Here is a 19635-nt window from a genome sequence, read left to right on the forward strand (position 1 = left end):
TGTTCGGCCCTGGATGGTGCCCTCTCTATCACAACAATGGGGAAAGTGCTCCATCTTTTCATGGAATGCCCTTATTTTCAAAAAGTATGGCAGTTGCGTGGTACTGTTCTTGGACATTCGATTCATTGGTCTGGTCATGACTTAGAAGGTGCTTGGCATTTGTGGCCCTCAAATCCTATCTGCCGTCCCTTCAAATCCCTCCCACTTATTATATGTTGGGGGGTTTGGTTAGCTAGGAACAAGGCGATTTTTATGGATAAGATATCAATTCCTTCTCACACAGCTGATGAGGTGTTGGCTATACTAGGTCATTTCCCCCAAGAAAAGGATTCTGCTGCTCCCAGGGTGATCTCTCTAGAACGTATTGATCTCTCAAATCCATGGGGTTATTTCGATGGAGCTTCCACTAACAATGGCCTCCAGTGTGGTGGTGATTTTGTATTATATCTTTCCCCATCCCACTTCTTCAAAGTTATGATGGGACTGGCTCTGGGCTCAAACAACAGAGCGGAGCTTCTTGCCTGCAAAAATTTACTCATGTTTGCAAAAGAGAAGGGGTGCATGTGTATACACATCTTTGGGGACTCAAGGTTGTCCATTAATTGGCTCACTGAAATTATTTCCTGAAGGAGCATTTACCTTAGCCCTATTATGGAGTAGATTATTCATATTGCTGATTCATTTGCTGATTTTTCCTGTTCGCACATTTTCAGGGAAAGGAACTCTGATGCAGACCGCTTATCTAAGGATGGCCTTCGTATGGAAAAAGAACTTTGGGTCATAGTGGAGCAGATTAATGATCAGGCCATGGGGTCCACCCATCACATACATGGGGCCTAGTTTTTTTATTCTCTGCAGATGTCAGCTTACATATTCCAGGATCTGTTTTTTGTCTATCTTTTTGAAAATGCATGCCACTACAGGTTATTTATCTTCTGCAGATTACAGTTGATCTCAGAATCTAGTTTCTTGGCAGTGATTATATGTCCTGGGATGTTTGGCTTACTTTATGGTTATCTGTGATATATACAGGATGTCTCCATTGATGTCACCATTTTTGTTCAGGCTATTGTTATGCTCTATATTTTGTTATCTCAGTCAAAGTTAGTTAATTCCTCTGGTCAAAGATAACATGTGGCTGCAAAAAACATTCACCTCTTTAACCTACAAGGAAGCCACATTAAGCAGGCATTGCAGGAAGTGAAGCAACTATTATCAACACAAAATTTATACACTGGATCTCAATACAATAGATCTTGACTGTTTCTCTAAGAATACAAGCACTCTTTCCTATATACATTGTAAACAAGAAATAGTCAACTCTTGCCATGTAGTGTGTAAGCTGCAAAAGCCAAAGAATATTTCTAAACAAACATTCAATCAATGAGTTTCATTTACTGAACATTAGCACAATACTGAATGAGAAGAAGCTCTAGTGTAAAAAAAGTTAAAACCATGTTGGTATTATTCTCTGCATTTTCAAAGATCACCAGAAACTGTGGTTGACCTTGCCTTTATTTTAATCTATTTTTACAGTAATTTTGGACATTTTATATTTATTGCCTACTTCTTTGAATTTCTGTAATGTAAACTGGTACAATAAATTCAAATATGTTTGGGGTGAAGCCTGTAGACAATAGAATCTTAGTTCTGTTCAGGTAATATATTCCTGTCTATCGCTCTAATTTCTTCATCTGCCTGCAAGAATTGCACATGAAGGAGATAAAGTACCTTCAGCATTTGTTGCAGCTATAGACCATGGGTAGCATAGAAAAATAAGTATAAACCACCTCATTGTAGAATGTCCACTTCCCAGTAAAATATTGGTGAAAACCTGCAAGCTTGAACTTTCCTGATTACACATATCTCCAAAATATCAGCTTCACAGGTAATACACAATATGCTCCTTGCCACAAAAGAAACATTACCTGTTGTTATAATTTATCACACAATTTTCAGGGTTGTTGAAGTTGAGCAAACAATGGTACGCTGATTGTTGGGCAAATGTTTGATGGATCCTGAGACGCTTTGCATGTCATTATTTAAAGACGATGAGAGGTTCATCAAAGGAATGTCATGGAAAGCATTGAGGAAGCACTTATAAAATGTTGAAAAATATCGCTAATCTAAGAAATGAATAATTTACAATTGAAAGGAAAATATTTTAAAAAATTTGCACTATACCATTCATGTTTAGAAATTTGAGACTATTGTTGTAATTAATATTTTATACACAAAATATAAATGAACATCTTAAGAGATATCTTAAATATTTTTGGGAAAAAATGGAAACCAAAGTCACATGACACGAGGACACGAGACACAGAGGACACGTAAATACGAGGTATTCAATACGAAACGCAGCGACCTGGAAACAGGACACGGGGGACACGTTTTATATATATTTAATAAAATATATATATATATATATATACCGAAATATAGTTTTTTATCCATATTAAATTGCAGGTTGCAGCTTATCTAATCAAATTAAAATATAATTACTTCTCAAAGTTCATAGTTCACTTTAAAAAAATAATAGAATCAAAATTTACAACTTACAAGCACATAAGAAACTAAGTAGTAAGTACTTACTACTAATTAATTATTTGATATTAAATCAATTTAGATTTATTTTAACTCTAGATCTACCAAATTTCTAAAAAGATTAAATTTTCTTTTCAATCTTAAAAAAATTAGACATCAAAAATTTAATCAGTTTCAACACTAAATAATTCTGAAGTTAAAATAAACCTAAACTAATATACATTTTTCCATATTTTATGTGAAAAAAGTTACCATTACACCTTATCAAACCAACTTACCTCCACACCATCATTTTAAACTCAAAATTATAAAAAAATTATTTTAAAAAAGTCACACGTATCAGCATAGTTAAACAATTCTAAATATCGCAAACTGTTCATATTTAAGTTGAAAAATTTTACGACTACAACCAGTGAAACCAACCAACTTCCACATGACCCTAAGGACAAAATCACTTCACTTTGATAAAGCTTTACCATTTTCCGGTTGGACACTATAAAGTTAAAACAACCCTTCCAGTTGAACACACCTCTAAACCTCGTAGCCAATGCCGAATTTGATGCCAATTTGTCGTCCAATGAGAAATCTGTGCAGTTGTTCGACTGATCCATCACCTGCCTCGACAATCCAACTGACTCCCCAGCGGTTTCTGATAAGTACCAAATCACATTTTCAATAGCTCTAGGTCTGTACTGTGGTTTTATGATTCTCCATGGGGAATTAGGAGGCCAGCCATTGAAGACTACTATTAAAATTTAAGCATTTGGATCCAAAACAGGAGTTGCAGCCCAAAGAATCCGTGGGTCTTTTTTGAATTCAATGAAATGTTCAGTTTGCTAAATTTCATATGTTTTATTTATTTTTAAGGGAATTTTTGCATTATATAAAAAGTTAATTTATTGAGAAGAAATGTCTAAGATGGGAGAATCTATGACAGCTCCAGACAACCGAAAATAACCCGGGGGCCGGAATAGACCAATGCTTACGCTATAAACCATGTTTTTTTTTCAATACGTATTCAAAACATCGAAGTACGTTAGGGCAACGTATTTTATGTACAAAATACGCGTATTCAAACTTTATGACACGAATGGAAAATGTCGAATACGTATTCAATTTTTATGATACGTTAAAAATCGTATTGGACACGTATTAGGGCCGTTTTCGTGTCCAATACGTAAAATATGGGACACGGGACCCTAGGGGACGTGTCCTGTGACTTAGATGGAAACTATTTTAAAAATAGCCAATTCATGAGTTTAAACATTAAAGTTTCCATGTTGGTTGACTATTGATTAATACATAAATGAGATTATATTACTGTCCAAAAATATCAGAATATTAGTGGGGTCAACAGTATAGCAAGTGATAACAGAAAAATCGAGAGTGCCCAGGGCATCTTCTCCTTAAAAGAAAAAAAAACAACTGAAATAAAGATAAGATAATTTTGTTAACGTCCAACAAATGTCCACAAAAGTAGGTTGATGGGACTGAAGAGTAACAATAAAAAATAGGGTTAAACCTAGATGAGATAAACCTTCAATAATGAAGTGCAGCCCTGGAGAGCAAGACAGAAAGCAAGCAGTGCCACAATGAATGGAGCAAGGCAACCAAACCATGAGCAGAAAGTTGAAGACAAACAATTTGGTCTTTAGTTAACTTGTTCTTTATGGACTTTCACCGATGGGAGGAGGCCCGGTATGAGAGGAATCACAAGGATGGATAGATCAATGATGGGATAAGGAGTGATTCCTAAAGCCTATTCACAAGAGAGGTTCTAATAAATGGCTTACTTGCCTTTGAAGCAAGGTGATGGGCTCTCTTAGAAGGGCTGATGGGAAACTTAGACCTAGGTGTGGAGAATATCCCTTCACAAGAGGTGTCCTAGAGCTAGGAATCCTTAAAGAGAAAGGTTTCTATGTAATCCTTGTGGGATTTGAGTCACAAAGCTGCAAGACCACAAGGAACCCAATTGGACCCAAACTAGGTCAAGGGTGTGGGGTTGATCATCAATAGTTGGGGGCTTGACCAGGTTTGGAAGGAGAATAGGATCGAAGGAATAATTTTCTCTTGGAGTTTAAATGCAATGGCCCAAATGAAGATACTAACCCAAGGGGGCCTAGGGAGAAGAACGGTCTTCGAGCTAGGGCTTGCAATATCTTGGGATTCCACCGTAGGATTGAGCTCAAAATTGAAGGACCCCTTGAGAAGACCCCAACGCAGTTCTAGACCGAATTTCAAGGGTTTTTGATGGCTACAAATGATTTCATGTGATGCCCTAGGAGGCCTTCTAGGGTTAAGCCTAGAATTGAGAGAAGGGAAGAAAAGAAGGGTTATTTCGATCACCAAAGGAAAGCGAGGATCAGTGAGTTGTCTCTTTGGGCTAATGGAGTCAAGATACACCTAGATCAGGGATTTCATATGCTAAGGAGCCCTAATTGACCTTTGCTAACCCTTTCAAGTGCAGCAACTAGATCATTAGAGATTTACACTTCGACTTGCAAAAGAAATGAAGTTTCAAGGCTTGTTAACCTATTAGGGTGCCTCTAGGAAAATTCACACTCCCTCTTATTGACAACGCATGAAATATATCAATTATTCAAGGCTTTAAGAAGAATTTCGCATTACTTATGGCCCATACAAGAACAATGATACAAAAATCTCATGCATTAGACAAGTAAGAAAACGAAATAGCATTAAATTTTACTTACAAGAGAGAGAGACTATATCCATTCATCAATTTCACATAAATAGAAGCTCCAAAGACAATAGCAAAAATCCAAACATCATAGTGCATCAAGAAACTCCAAATTTTGTCCAAGAGAACAAGTGCAAAAATCTCAAGAGATACTAATCCAATCCAAGTGATGATGAGAGGAATGAATGAGCCTCTCATCTATTTATACAATCCAATAGGGGTTGAAATAGCCTAATTGGCCTAATTAAGCCCCAAATAATAAGATAATGTACAATAGTGACATGACTTGGTGACAAGCCCACCAAGATAGCTCCAAAATAGAAAGATAAGCCTCTCAACAAGGCAAAATAGTAAACATAATGAGTCATTGGACCATTGATAAGGCCTGGTGGAGTCCAAACTGTGCCAAGTTGAGAGAATGAGCTCCAAACATAGTGATCAAGGGGTTGGACCCTTGACATCGAAGCAAATCACATGTGGTGTCCCCAAATGGGTGTGGGGGTACATTGACATCCTCATGGGTCTCCAAGTGGTAAATGATTCTACTTGTAAGGGCTAGAATGATGACATAAGACCTTCCTCCATCTCCCATGGTGAGACACATCCTTGTCTGGGCCCTAGAACATCTGTGAAGTGTGTGGTACAAGTGTGAAGTCGGTTGGGCATGGTGGTCGAGGTGCATCATCCTCATCCAAAAAGGTGGAACACGGGCAATCAAGGAATGGTGTTGAGGGATCCATGAAATAGCAATTTGCTCTTTTGCTATGGTGGAGGCCCATGGCTCTCAACACTCACCCTATAAGTGCCGATGTGACCCTCTAGAGGGCTTGGACCCCATATACAAAGACCAAACCCCAAATGGAGACCCACCTGCAATCCTATATAAGATCCAATGCGTCTCCTCGCCTTCTAGTACAACAAATCATTAGAGTAATCGAGTAAAAGAGCTTACAAATCATGGAATCAAGTGGACACTTCATAGTGGCATGCCCTTCCATAGTGGGCTTCAACATGTATAGGTGTCTCCAAGCTCAATAAGGGGGGTTAACCAAGGACCCTATTAGGTGGTTTCAGCCTCTAAAGGGGGTGACATGTCCATGGTACATCCATCAAATGGTAGGTGGCATGTGTTATAGTGATAGAATGGAGTGGGGCATGAAGGGGAAGCTTCGGGCCACATGCCATGGTACAAGGGTAGCTAAAATAAGGGAAGCCTACACATGGCTATATGACTGTAGGAGGGAGCAATCGTGGTACATGAGTTACCCCGGACTTCGTTTTTCCACCCTTCTTCATATGGCTTTTTCCTTTCATTGATCTTTATTTTATAACTGCTCGAGGCTCCAGAGGATGAGAGCATGATGTGTGGGATATAGCAGTGAATCCCCCTCTCTTGGTAGGGCAGTTCATCGCCCACCAGGGGTTGGGACAATCATGGGTTCCTTTATGATGGAAGGGGCTCATATAGGGCCCTAAGAACCAGGGTGATGGCCATAATGATAGGGGGTAGAGCTCATGTTTGGCTTTTGCCCACATGCTAAATGTGTTTGTCCCGACCATCTTTTACATTTTACGATACAATTTCCTATTGAGAGTGGTCAAATATGCTTTTTCTTTTGTTTTTAGCTGCATCAACCTATGTTGCATCGTTCCAGGCTCGACCCAAGGTGTGGCCAAGAGGAGGGGGAAGGTTAACTCCTTGTCGACCCAACAAACAAATGTGGAACAAGATGGGAAATATGATGAATGGGATTGTAACGAGCGAAGGGGGATGATATATGGTGTCGAGGAGCAGGACCACGCAACCAGAATCGGGGTTTCTCATGTAGTGCCATCCCTAAATCCTAGTAGCCATAAAGCACATCCCACAGGACTAGAATACAAGGTTAACCACCAAAAGGAGCAAAGTACACAAGAGTACAGACCTAGTCCACTCTTTTCGTCGAATCCCCCCACTAATCCATGCCCAAAAGTGTCCATTATAAGTAAACAAAAATACCAATCACACAATGAAAAGCCATACCTTTGGGTTGGAAGGCCCATCTTCAAACATACGATCATAACAAATGGGTGAGGGACCACATGGTTGGCTCAAGTAGTGGAGAAAATGGCACATCGAGCTATCTGGTGGTTGCAAGGGGTTGTTGGCTGCTGTTGATTTCTAGTAGCATCGGATGTGCTCTAAGTCTCCAAATTTGCAAGGAGGCTTAGGCACATGCATTCTCCAATACCCAGAAATTGTTTTGGGAAATTCCATCGGAAAACAGCTTTATTAAAATAATTAATTATTTTTAATGGGTGCCTAAGTCTAAACTTAGGAAATTAAATTAATTAAAGGGTATTAATCTAACTATGGGTGAAACTTCTAGAAGAAGATGAGGATCAAGCCACACTGATCTAAGCCATTGATTAGAAGTTAATCTGGGTTGTTGGTTGTCCAACAGAAAGATATAAGAAGAGGCTTGAGGGGCACTTGGAGAACACACACAGAGAGAAGATCAGAAGTTCGATTTTCTGAAGCAGAGTAGCTGCCAGAGTGATTTTTGATAGTGATTTTTTGCAGTGAGGAGCAAGGATATCATCCGAAGGGAAATATTTCTCGGTGAGAGAATACTCATCAGAGGAGGCAAAGAGAGATTTGGGAGAGGCATCTCAGAGCCAGAAGACCCTGATGCAGGGCCACGGAGAGGTAGCGCAAAGCCTCGAGAAAGTCCAAAAATTTGCTGGGGAGATTGATTTTTGAGCTGGAAGCCAGGGTGTGAGACCAAGAGAGCAGAAGTCAGAATCTCAGAGGCAAATCGATCAACTAAAGGGGTGACATTATCCCCAAAGGGTGTGACGTTGGGCTGACGCAGTGACTATGCAGAGGCAGCCAGGGGCAGCTCATTCAGTGGCTGGATCAGCCAGGATTTCCAGTGATAGTGTGCGGTAACCTCATTTATCTTTTTGCCAGTGATATTCTCTATAACTAGATTTTCAGGAAGGCATCCAGAGATTGTATTCAGAAATTACTACTACTTAAAAATAAAACCCTCGGGTGTTGCACCAGTTTTCCCGCATTGGGCTTTTCCAGGGACATTTGTCCAAAAATAACTGTGTAGATGTGTTGTATTTCTTTCTTGTTTAGTTTCTTGTTTCCACTTATAAGTTAAATGGTGTAGGCTACAGTGTATTCGTTACAGTGTTTACAGTAGGAAACAGTAAATAATTTGGTTCAGTGATTAACAAATAGGAGAAATGCAATCAATTGTTGCAATAGAAATTTGGGCATCCAAATTTTCACATGGTATCAGAGTTGCAGGTGAAACAAGAGAACAGTGTCGAAAGAGCTCAGTGTTGAAGGAAGAAGGGAGTTCGAAATTCTTGTTCACCCTCTTCGAAGGACCAACGGACTCTGCTTCCTTCAAGGTGCCTTGAAGCCACTTGGGCCTCCTCTTCCCTGAAGAAGCTTCCCCATAGGGAACCTCATCCTCTGCCCCCCAGTCTGGTGAACCTAAACGTCTGCCAACTAACCCTAGTGTGCTTGTACCAACACCTGTCCTCGAAGAACCTGTACTAGCACCTATGCCTGTGTCAGCTGAAGTGCCATGTGAACTTTGTACTAGTGGACTCCCTAAAGATGTGCTTGGTGAACTTCTCCCCCAGATGTAACTGACACTGAAGTACCTTCTGTACCAGTCAATCCAGAACCCTGAGGTCCTACTCCCTGTACCTGACCTCCTTGCTGAGGAGAAGTTTGTGACTATCTCTCATCATACTCCTGTGATCTCCGATAGGCCCTCTCCTCCTTGAACTTCACATCCCTCCTAATCACCACTCTCTGTTTAGAAGAAATGAAGATCCGATAGGCCTTCAAAGTCTCCATGTAACCCATAAAGATACCCTTCTCTGCCATGGGTTCCAACTTCGTCCTCTGCTCCTTAGGGATATAAGAATATGTGAGATATCCAAAGATATGAAGATGTCCCACATGAGGCTTCTCTCCAGTGAAAGCCTCAGTGTTCCACGGGGACGCGTCCCCCAGGGTGGGGTGCGCGCACCCCTCGCACCCCACGCACCCGGGACGGGGAGACTCTCGGGGGTGCGTTTCCCCACGTCCCCCTTTTGGGGAGACTCGGGGAGACGCAACGGGGTGCGTTTCCCCAATGTGGGAGACTCGACTCCCCGAAAGGGGTACTTCTGGGTGTCTCCCCAAAAATGGGGTTCTTCTGGGCGTCCCCCCTTCATTTTTGTCTAATTACCCTTTATAAACCAAAAAAAAAAAAATTCTAAAATGAAAATTAATTTATTAAAAAAACATAAAAAATAAAAATAAACTAAATTAACAATTACAAATAAAAAATTACATGAACAAGTTAGGGTTAACTCCACTTTTCAAGTTTTCATTCTGCCGCCATTCATTATGCTCTTACCTCAACGCATTTTTTTCTTCCATCTGCTCTCACTGCGCCCACGAGAGCTTCAACGCATCCTCACTCTTCTCCACGCAGCGGCTTATTGTTAGCACTTAGGAGTCGTTGCCCAACAGGTGTTGGCAAAATAGAATTAGCTAAGGCTCTTGCATCCTATTTATTTAATACTGATGAAGCTCTAGTGAGGATTGACATGAGTGAATACATGGAGAAGCATGCAGTTTCAAGGTTGATTGGAGCACCACCAGGGTATGTGGGTTATGAAGAAGGGAGACAGTTGACTGAGTCTATACGTAGAAGGCCTTATGCAGTTATTCTGTTTGATGAAATTGAGAAGGCACATACAGATGCCTTCAATATTCTACTTCAGATTTTAGATGACAGAAGGGTCACTGATTCTCAGGGTCGAACTGTAAGCTTCACCAACACTGTCATTATTATGACTTCAAACATTGGTTCTCAGTACATTCTAAGTAGGCTTGATGATGAACCTAGCTCAAAAGAGGAACGGTATGAGAGAATGAAGAACAGGGTTATGGAAGTGGCTCAAACGACATTCCGCCCTGAGTTCATGAATCGCATTGATGAGTATATTGTTTTCCAACCTCTAGACCGTGAACAAATTAAGAGCATTGTAAGATTACAGGTATGTGGTTCATCTATCGTCATTCTTTTAGTGAAAACCAAAGCGAAATAGCAGAGGTTGGTCAGATATATTAAAAGTTATTTTATTTATAACTTTTTGATTTAATCATATAGAAACAACTGTTTGGAATATATGTTAGTTTCAGTTATTATTTTGGTTTTCAATGTAAATTATAGAATGATGATTGATGAATGATAATTGATATGGATCAATGTACATTGTATTTGAATATTTGAATTTCATATTGAATTTTATTATTGAATCTTATGGCATTGAATCTTGATGAATTAGCATTATTGAACAATGAATATGAACATGAAAATTTCAAAATTATATACATATATATAAATTTATAATATATATAATTAAAAATTATATTATATATACCTCGACGTCTCCCCGTCTCCCCTAAATTTCCCTAAAATTTCAGGGTTCTCCCACACGTCCCCTTTGTGCGTCTCCCCGCACCCGCGTCTCCCTGTCCCGGAGAATTGGTGGAACATTGGAAAGCCTCCTCCGGAGTCATATTCCCCAATACTCTATGAGGACTCCTGTTCTGAAGATAAACAACAGTATTGCAAGCCTCGGCCCACAAAAACAAAGGCAACCCCTGATCATGAATCATCGCTCTAGCAGCCCCAACAATAGCTTTGTTCTTCCTTTCAAACACCCCATTCTACTAGGGGTTGTAAGGAACCGTGAACTCTCTCCTAATGCCCTCCTATGCACAGAAGTCAAAAAACCCACCATCGATGTACTCACCACCATTGTCTGACCTCAAGACCTGAATCTTCCTACCTGTCTACTTTTCCACAAGAGTTTTGAACTCTTTAAAGCAACTGAAGACTTCGCCCTTGGTCTTTAGGAAATATATCCGAGTCCTCCTAGAATAGTCATCAATGAATATAACATAATACTCATAACCACCTAAAGACACATGAGACATACGACCACTAACATCAGTATGAATCAAGTCTAGTATACCTGTAGATCTGTTGCCGCTCGCTGGGAATGGTAAGTTGGTGTACTTGCCCAAAGCACACCCTCTGCAGACCTCATAATGCTTGACACTGAAATCAGGAACTCCAGTAGTGATCTCCCTTAGTACTCTCAAAGCTCCAATGATGCATATGTTCCATCCTCTGGTGCGACAACTCGCACAAGTCTCTACTGCAGGTGGTACTAGTGTGAGTGTTACCAAATGTGCGACACACCAATGCTGCTGCCGACAGAAAACTGAACCTATATAGTTTCCCAGAGCAGACTCCAATCACTTTGGCCGAAGTGATGGAAGCTCCCCTAGGATGCATCAATACCTGCCCTCTTGAGAAAGTGACGTCAAACCCCTTCTCCACCATAGCAGACACTAAAATCAAGTCCTTCTTCATCCCCAGAACATACAAAACATCCATGACCTTCAAAGGAGGCAAAGACTCCCTCTCAAAGGTCACAGCGCCCACACAAATAGCTCTCACAGTGCGGTCATCTCCTAGTACAATCTCAATATCAAGTGCCCTCTCTGCAAGCTCAGAAAAGAACTCTCATGCACTTGCCATATGGCGAAAAGCCCCGTTGTCTATGTACCACACATCGAATGATGTACTCCTACTAGATGTAGAAGTAATTGTTGAATTTTCTAAGTCTATTTGTTAGAAAATTAATCTATATTTTGCTAGTTTATTTCTTCTACTTGTAAATTCTGAATAAGTTATTTAAAACATTTAAATACTGAAATAAACACAATATAGTCACAACATCTATAGACCATGAACTGGAAAAAAACAAGCACACAAGTGACACCGTTATTTTTTTACAAATGTCCCCGAAAAAACCTAATGCGAGAAAACCGGTGCAGCTATTCTGATGGTTCTATTATTATGCACTCTTTCTGAGTACAACTGGGTGCCTAACCGGCTCACCCGACAGAGAAAAATACATGGCAGCAATACCTCTATATTCGGAAACAGGTATTCAGAAAACCTATCCCATGAAACCCTCTCTAGCACAACTGAAACTCAGCGCTGGCCCTTCTAGCCTCTGCGTCAGCCTCCTATTGACCTGCATCAACCCCAAGACCCTCTGCGTCAGCCCTCTGAGGCACTGCACATTCTCTGGGACCCTCTGCGTCACTCCAATAGCCTCTGCGTGGATGACGCAATCCCTCTGGCCTCTGCGTTGTCTCTATTGGGCTCTGCGTAGCCTGGACTAGCTGCTGCTCTCGCTCTCTTTGCTTCTGTGTTGGTCTCTCAGTACTGTCTATGCCTCTCTCCCTCGTACTCATTGCCCCTCGCTGTTGATCACTGATTCAACTTTGCTTAGCAACCCCGCTCTAGCAAAATGAATGACTGATCACTCTGGTGTGTTCTCCAACTGGCCCTCAAGCATCTTCTTATACTTTTCTTGTTGGTCCTTCAACGGCCGAGATTAAATCTCTAATCAACAGCTAAGATTAGATTTGGCTTGAACCATGACTTTTGGAACCTTCTAACCCAGTTTTATATTAATACCCATTAATATTTTATTTTTCCTAAGTTTAGACTTAAGAACTCCAATAAAAATATTTATTATTTTAATATCTCCCAAACAGGGTATAATTTGTCCAAACCATTTCTCGGTCTTGGAGATCTCATGTGCTTTAGCCTCTCCACCAATTTTCATGGCTAGAGCACATCTGATGCTATTCCAAATCAACACTCCCTCTTAGTGAGGATTGTGCTCTAGTAATACTCCTCACTGAGCATCACACTGATTATCTGGCACCGGTCCTTGTGCTGATGCTAGGCCTCCCCGCCCAACATCCTCTATACAGCTGCATCCTGTACTGCTGCCCATGGCCCTGCCATGGCCACTGTTGCATCTGTACGGCAGCTCCCTCTGCATCTGTGTTGCTGCTAGTCTATCCTCCCAACACTGCATCCCCCTCTCATCATGCTGCATCATGCTACGACAAACTGCTAATGCACTGCGAGTCAGTTACTAAGAAGTAAGTAACTAATCCACCCAACTACTGACATCCCTGTCAGGCTAGAAACACTCCCGATGTTAAAGCTCCCTCTACCGTTGACAAGTGCTCCCTCTATTGACCTCTGCGCTGCTGCAACAACTCCCTACATCTCGCACTGTTGCACACCTCTTTGTGCCATCCTGCACTGTTGCAACATTCTTGTGCCTCTCACACTGTTGCAGCTTGCTAGCCTCGCGCTACCGAGGGACTCCTGCACTGTAGCACTCTCTGTCGCTTCATCCGCATCCATCTCTACCTACATCCGCCAATCCTGCTACTCCTATTTGAGGCTCCCGTAGCAAGGTATAATCCAAGAGGTTGGGTACCTCAAGGATCCTGCCCCTCATCGCCTGTAATCCGTCTAACTACAGCTCGATGTCTCCCCACTTCTTCTCAAGTGGCGCATGAAAACTCATGGCACAACCGCCATCCTCCTCGACTTCTTTCTCCGCCCTCACTGGCGCTTCCTTCGAGTCAGAAGCCTCTCCCTTACTCTTCTTCCTTGGACACTAGTTCGCATAGTGACCTAGTTCCCCACAATGGAAGCACTTGACCTTGGAGAAGTCCTTCTTCTTCCTCTTTTCCTGCTTTCCCGCAGATGCCAGAGCCACATCCTCTTCCTCTTCCTTCTTGATCCTGACCCCTTTGTTGCTACTCCCCGTCTCGATCAGCCGTCTGATCTCTTCTTGACGAAGAGTCGCCAACAGTTCTTCCCAATCTGGAAGACACCCTGTCCAGTATGCTCTAGACAAACGTTTCCCAATCCTCAGAGACTGCGTTAAGTGTGGTCCTTACCTTCAACTCGTGATCCGGCGTGGCCCCTATGGAAGTCAGTTGGTCACGGATCTCCTTCAACCGACCAAGGAAAACATCTATCTTCTCTCCCTTCCGCATCTAGTATGACCTTAACTGATTCTCTAGGAGCATCTTCCTCTACAGGGAAGTATGCTCGTACAATGTCTTCAAAGTGTCCCACATCTCCTTTGTCATTTCCTTCTCGAGAATATGTGGGACCACATGATCCTTGACCCCATCAAGGATGATACACTTTGCCTTAGCCATTGCCTCCTCGTACCTTTCATTAGCTACCGAGTCAGCTGGGATAGCCATCACTCTCAAGGCAAAGACCTAGATACGATGTTTGTCTAGAATGGACAAGATCCTGGCCTTCCAGACCACAAAGTTGGACGCTTCGTCCAAGCCTGTCCTAATCTCTCAGCCCATTCAAGGCTATCTCACTCCTCTTCTCTGTCGACTCCTATGAGTCTCTCTACTTCCCTCCTGGAAGTTCTCAGTTCGACTCCTACTGAGTCTCTCTACTTCCCGTCTGGAAGTTCTCTTCTGGACTCCCACTGAGTCCCGATTTCCCTCCTGGAAATCCTTCTGCCAACTATCAAGTTGCTCCTCTCCGATCATCAGTGCAACTGCAACACTGATCCAAATTCCTTGGCTAGAAATCTGCCTCGACAGCAACTCCCTCTACCTTGGTCTTGCCCTATTAGGTATTGTTCTAACCACAGCACCCCACCAGCTTCGCTCCCGCAAATTGCCCACATCTTCCTTCACCCTAGCAACTAAAGGATTGAGCCTCTTGGCTCTGCACAATCCTGGCACCGGCAAAACAGCTCCCTCAGCCAACTGCGTCAGCCCTCCTGGCCTCTGCATGAGCTTCTCTCTGCCCTCCTCAGCCTCTGCGCTGGCCTCTCTCTAGCCCAAACTGATGACACAGTCCCTCTGTTCAACCCTTCCTCTGTCACTTTTGCAAGGATCAGCTACTATCACTCAGGATAGCTAATTCTGTTGCAAATGCTCTGCTCAGTTGATGCCTTTAGCTCTCTTGTGATCTGTAACCACGCTTTGATACCATGTTGAATTTTCTAAGTCTATCCGTTAGAAAATTAATCTGTATTCTGCTAATTTATTTCTTCTACTTGTAAGTTTTGAACAAGTTATTTAAAACATTTAAATACCGAAATAAACACAATACAGCCACAACATCTACAAATCATCAACTAAAAGAAAACAAGCACACAAGTGACACCGTTATTTTTGGATAGATGTCCCCGGAAAAACCCAATGCGAGAAAACCAGTGCAGCTATTCAGAGGGTTATATTATTACGCAGTCTTTTGAGTACAACTAGGTGCCTAACAAGCGCACCCGACAGAGAAAAATACACGACAGCAATACCTCTATATTTGGAAACAGGTATTCAGAAAACCTGTCTCACGAAACCCTCTCCGGCACAACTGAAGCTCAGCGTTGGCCCTTCCTCTGTGTCAGCCCCACGACTCTCTATGTCAGCGCTCTGAGGCACTGCGTAGCCTCTGGGACCCTCTGCGTCGCTCCAGCAGCCTCTGCATGGATGACGCAGTCCCTCTGGCCTCTGCGCTATCTCTGTTGGGCTTTGCGTAGCCTGGACTAGTCGCTGCTCTCGCTCTCTCTGCTTCTGCGCTGGTCTCTCAATACTGTCTCTACCTCTCTGGCTCGTACTCACTGCCCCTCGCTGCTGATCACTGATTCAACTTTGCTTAGCAACCTCGCTTTAGCAAAATGAATGACTGATCACTCTGGTGTGTTCTCCAACTAACCCTCAAGCCTTCTCTTATACTTTTCTCGTTGGTCCTTCAACGGCCGAGATTAAATCTCTAATCAATGGCTAAGATTAGATTTGGCTTGATCCATAATTTTTGGAACCTTCTAACCCAATTTTATATTAATAAACCCATTAATATTTTATTTTTCGTAAGTTTAGACTTAGGAACTCCATTAAAAATATTAATTCTTTTAATATCTCCCAAACCGTGTACAATCTGTCGAAACCATTTATGGGTCTTGGCATTGTTTTAAAAAACGGCCCGAAACGGCCGAGTTGATCCAAGCCGATGCCCTCAGCCATGACTCGGCCTTTGAAACGGTCGAGTCAATCAATGACTCGGCCAAGTCATGGCTGACTCGGCCAACTCGGTCGTTTCCGTTATGACTCGGCCGAGTCACAAAAAGCCGGCCCAGAACACGTTAAATAACGATTTAATATTTTTATAATGGATTTTTAAGGTGATTTCTGATTGGTTTGGACTCCAAGGTGTTATATGAATTTGCTAAATGTCATTTGGGGTCCATTTCCCCCTCCCAAACCCTATTTAACACACTCAAGTGCTCTCATTCTCTCACAGCAATCTTATGCATTTGACTGAGAGTCTTCTTTGAGAGTTAGTGAGCAGTTCTTGAGCTTGTTTTTGGAGCAGCAGTGAGGAGTATTAGAGGAGCATTGTAGCTGGCTGCTGGAGTGAGGAGCTTCTTGGGCAGCCATTTGGAGCAGCATTGAGGAACTGATTCTTGGAGCAAGCTTGAGGAGGCAGTTTGTGCCTGGAGGTATTTTTTTTCACCTCTATAAATCTGTTTTTGCTTAGTAAATTTTAGGTGCATATCTAGAAAGCTTAGAGAGTTTTTTTTGTCAAATAAATGAACATTGAATCAATGTTTTTTTTTTCATTTTCAGATTGTTTGCTTTCATTTCCTAGTCAAAAAATGGCACCTACAGCAAGAGATCCTGCTTGGGCATATGTTGAAATGGTTGATAGTCAAATGCAATGCAAATTTTGCCATAGGAAAATTAAGGAAGGTCCTGGGGGCATTAATAGGCTGAAACAACACTTGGCAGGGATTAGAGGCCAAATTACCCCATGTACCTCACCAGAAATTGGGAGATTAGGAAGCATTTGTTGGCCAGCGTTGAGAAATTTAAAGAAGATAAGACTAGGCAAAGAGACATACAGGCTGAAATTGGGAGGAAGAGGGAGATACAAAAAATGATGGCTACCAACCCCCATTATGATTTTGAGGGTTCTTCCTCTATCCCTCAAACTAATACATCCAACCGTTTCCGATATGTTCCTCCCTCTTTTGGTTCTTTTCAAGATAAGGGAAAGGGTAGAATGAAAAAGGGTGATGTGACTATCAAAAGTTATTTCACTCCCTCCTCTCCATCAGATGCACATGGTCTTGAAGTTAGTAAAACTCAAATGCGCCCACTTTAAATGACCATTGGAAGAAAGAATTGAGGGAGACTGCTTGTGAGTACATAGCTAGATGGTGGTATGATGTTGATATCCCCTTTAATGCTGCTCGCTCACCATATTATGAGCCTATGTTTGATGCCATACATGCTGCTGGAAAAGGCTTCAAAGGCCCTACTATGCATGAGCTAAGGGGGTTTTGTTTGCAGAAAGAAATTCAATCCATTAATGAGTATTTGCAAGAGTTCAAGGACTCATGGGCAAGAACAGGGTGTACCATCATGTCAGATGGATGGACTGATCAAAGAAACCGTACCATCATAAACTTTCTTGTCTTCTGCCCACAGGGAACCATGTTTTTAAAATCAGTTGATGCATCTGATAAGGTAAAAGATGGCCACTTGTTGTTTCAGCTATTGGATCAGGTTGTTGAGGAGGTGGGGGTGGCTAATGTTGTTCAAATCATCACAGATAATGCCTCTAACTATGCTCTTGCTGGTAAACTGTTAGGAAAAACACAAGACCATCTTTTGGACCCCATGCACTGCACATTGCATAGACCTCATGCTTGAGGATATTGGAAAATTAGATTGGGTCAAAAACACTATAGATCATGCCAAAAGCATAACAAAATTTATCTGCAATCATACATTGATTTTGAACCTCATGAGAAAACACACTGGGGGCAAGGATATTATTAGGCCTGCCATCACTAGATTTGCTACACATTTTTTGACATTGCAATCTATGCTTTCCCAACATAGAAACTTGCAAAAGATGTTTTCCAGTGATGAATGGAATCAAAACAATTGGTCTAACAAACCGGAAGGCAAGGAATTGAAAAGGAAAGTCTATGAAGAAACTTTTTGGAGAAAGGCAGCAGAGATTGTGAAGCTTGCTGAGCCACTAGTTAAGGTGTTGCGGTTGGTGGATGGGGAAAGGTTGGCTATGGGCTTCATTTATGAGGCTATGGATCAAGCAAAGTAGCAAATAAAGACGGTATACAAGGATAGAGTGGCAAAGTATGGGCCCATTTGGGCAATCATTGATGAAAGATGGAACAATCAACTCCATCGCCCTATACATGCCGCTGGGTATTTTTTGAACCCACGGTATCATTATAAAGCTAAGGAGCCAGGAGCTTTGATGGGGGAGGTCAGAGATGGACTGATTGATTGCATTGATCGCATGATCTCATTGGAGTCTGATCAGCTGGAGATACACCGACAGGTCACAACCTTCAGCAATGCATCAGGTACCTTTGGGAAGAACCTAGCAAAGATTGCAAGAGAAGCAGATGAGCCAGGTAAACAAAAATTTCAATTTTCAAATTCTTAATAGTTTTACTTTTTTTTTAAAGTTTGTTAAATCATTTATAATTTGAAATTTAGATATAATTTGTAATTTTGTTGAGCTAACTCATTACACTCCTATGTTTTTTGCAGCACAATGGTGGGAGGCCTTTGGTGGCCATTGTCCTGAATTGCAAAGGTTTGCAATTCGTATTTTGAGTCAAACTTGCAGTGCATCTGGGTGTGAGCGCAATTGGTCTGTCTTTGAGAGGATTCACACAAAGAAGAGAAACCGTTTGGATCAAAAACGGTTAAATGATCTAGTTTATGTCCAATACAACCTTCGGCTCAGATGAAACCATTTTCTGAACAAAGGACCTGATTCAGATCCCATTGTGTTGGAAGACATTGATCCAACATCAGACTGGGTAGTGGAGAGTCATCCAGCAGAGTTTGATCCTGATGAGGATCTTGATTTAGATTTAGATATCGAGACATCAGTTGAACTTGAACATGTTGTTTAGCCTGTTCAGTTGAATGCAGATCCCAATCCACCAGCCTCAGTCTCACAACCAGCAAGGACTCCAGTTGTAGGTGCTTCCTCTGCTCAGCCACGACAGAAGCGCAGCCGCATATCTACTCTATCTCAGCTTGCATTTGCTGCAGTTGCACAGCCTGCTAGTGGTACCACTTCTACAGTTGCAGTTGGAGATGATGATGAGGAGGAGGAGCCATGGGGCCCCCTGTCTAAGTCTGATGATGATGATCCAGAGATTGATCGACATGATCTTGGCTCCTCTGGCAGTAGCTACTAGCCAGTAGTACTAGTACTGGAATCTAGTCACCGTCACCATTTACTTTTGTTGTAGAGGCCATTTCTAGCCTCCTGGTTATGTGTTTTTTGTTTTGAGTCTTTGATCATGTATGACAGTTGACTATGTATTGCCATTGGGTACCATTTTGATATAATGGATTGGTTCATGAGCCTACTTTGATCATATGTTGTCTTCCATTTATA

General features: G+C 41.9%; 1 long non-coding RNA gene across 1 annotated transcript in view; it reads right to left on the reverse strand.

The window, feature by feature from the left end:
• Positions 1 to 1706: 1706 nt before the first annotated feature.
• The window catches only part of LOC149236705 (uncharacterized), a 119008-nt gene continuing 101079 nt past the window's right edge, over positions 1707 to 19635 (reverse strand). The window contains exons 2-3 of the long non-coding RNA XR_016268429.1: positions 1929 to 2018; positions 1707 to 1852 (exon numbers count right to left, since the gene is read on the reverse strand). This is a non-coding gene — a long non-coding RNA (uncharacterized LOC149236705). The remainder of the gene's footprint in view (positions 1853 to 1928; positions 2019 to 19635) is intronic.

This window comes from Pinus tabuliformis, chromosome 8, assembly GCF_031772625.1.
Source record: "Pinus tabuliformis cultivar Carrire ecotype Pingquan chromosome 8, CPIR1, whole genome shotgun sequence".
Lineage (NCBI taxonomy): Eukaryota > Viridiplantae > Streptophyta > Pinopsida > Pinales > Pinaceae > Pinus > Pinus tabuliformis.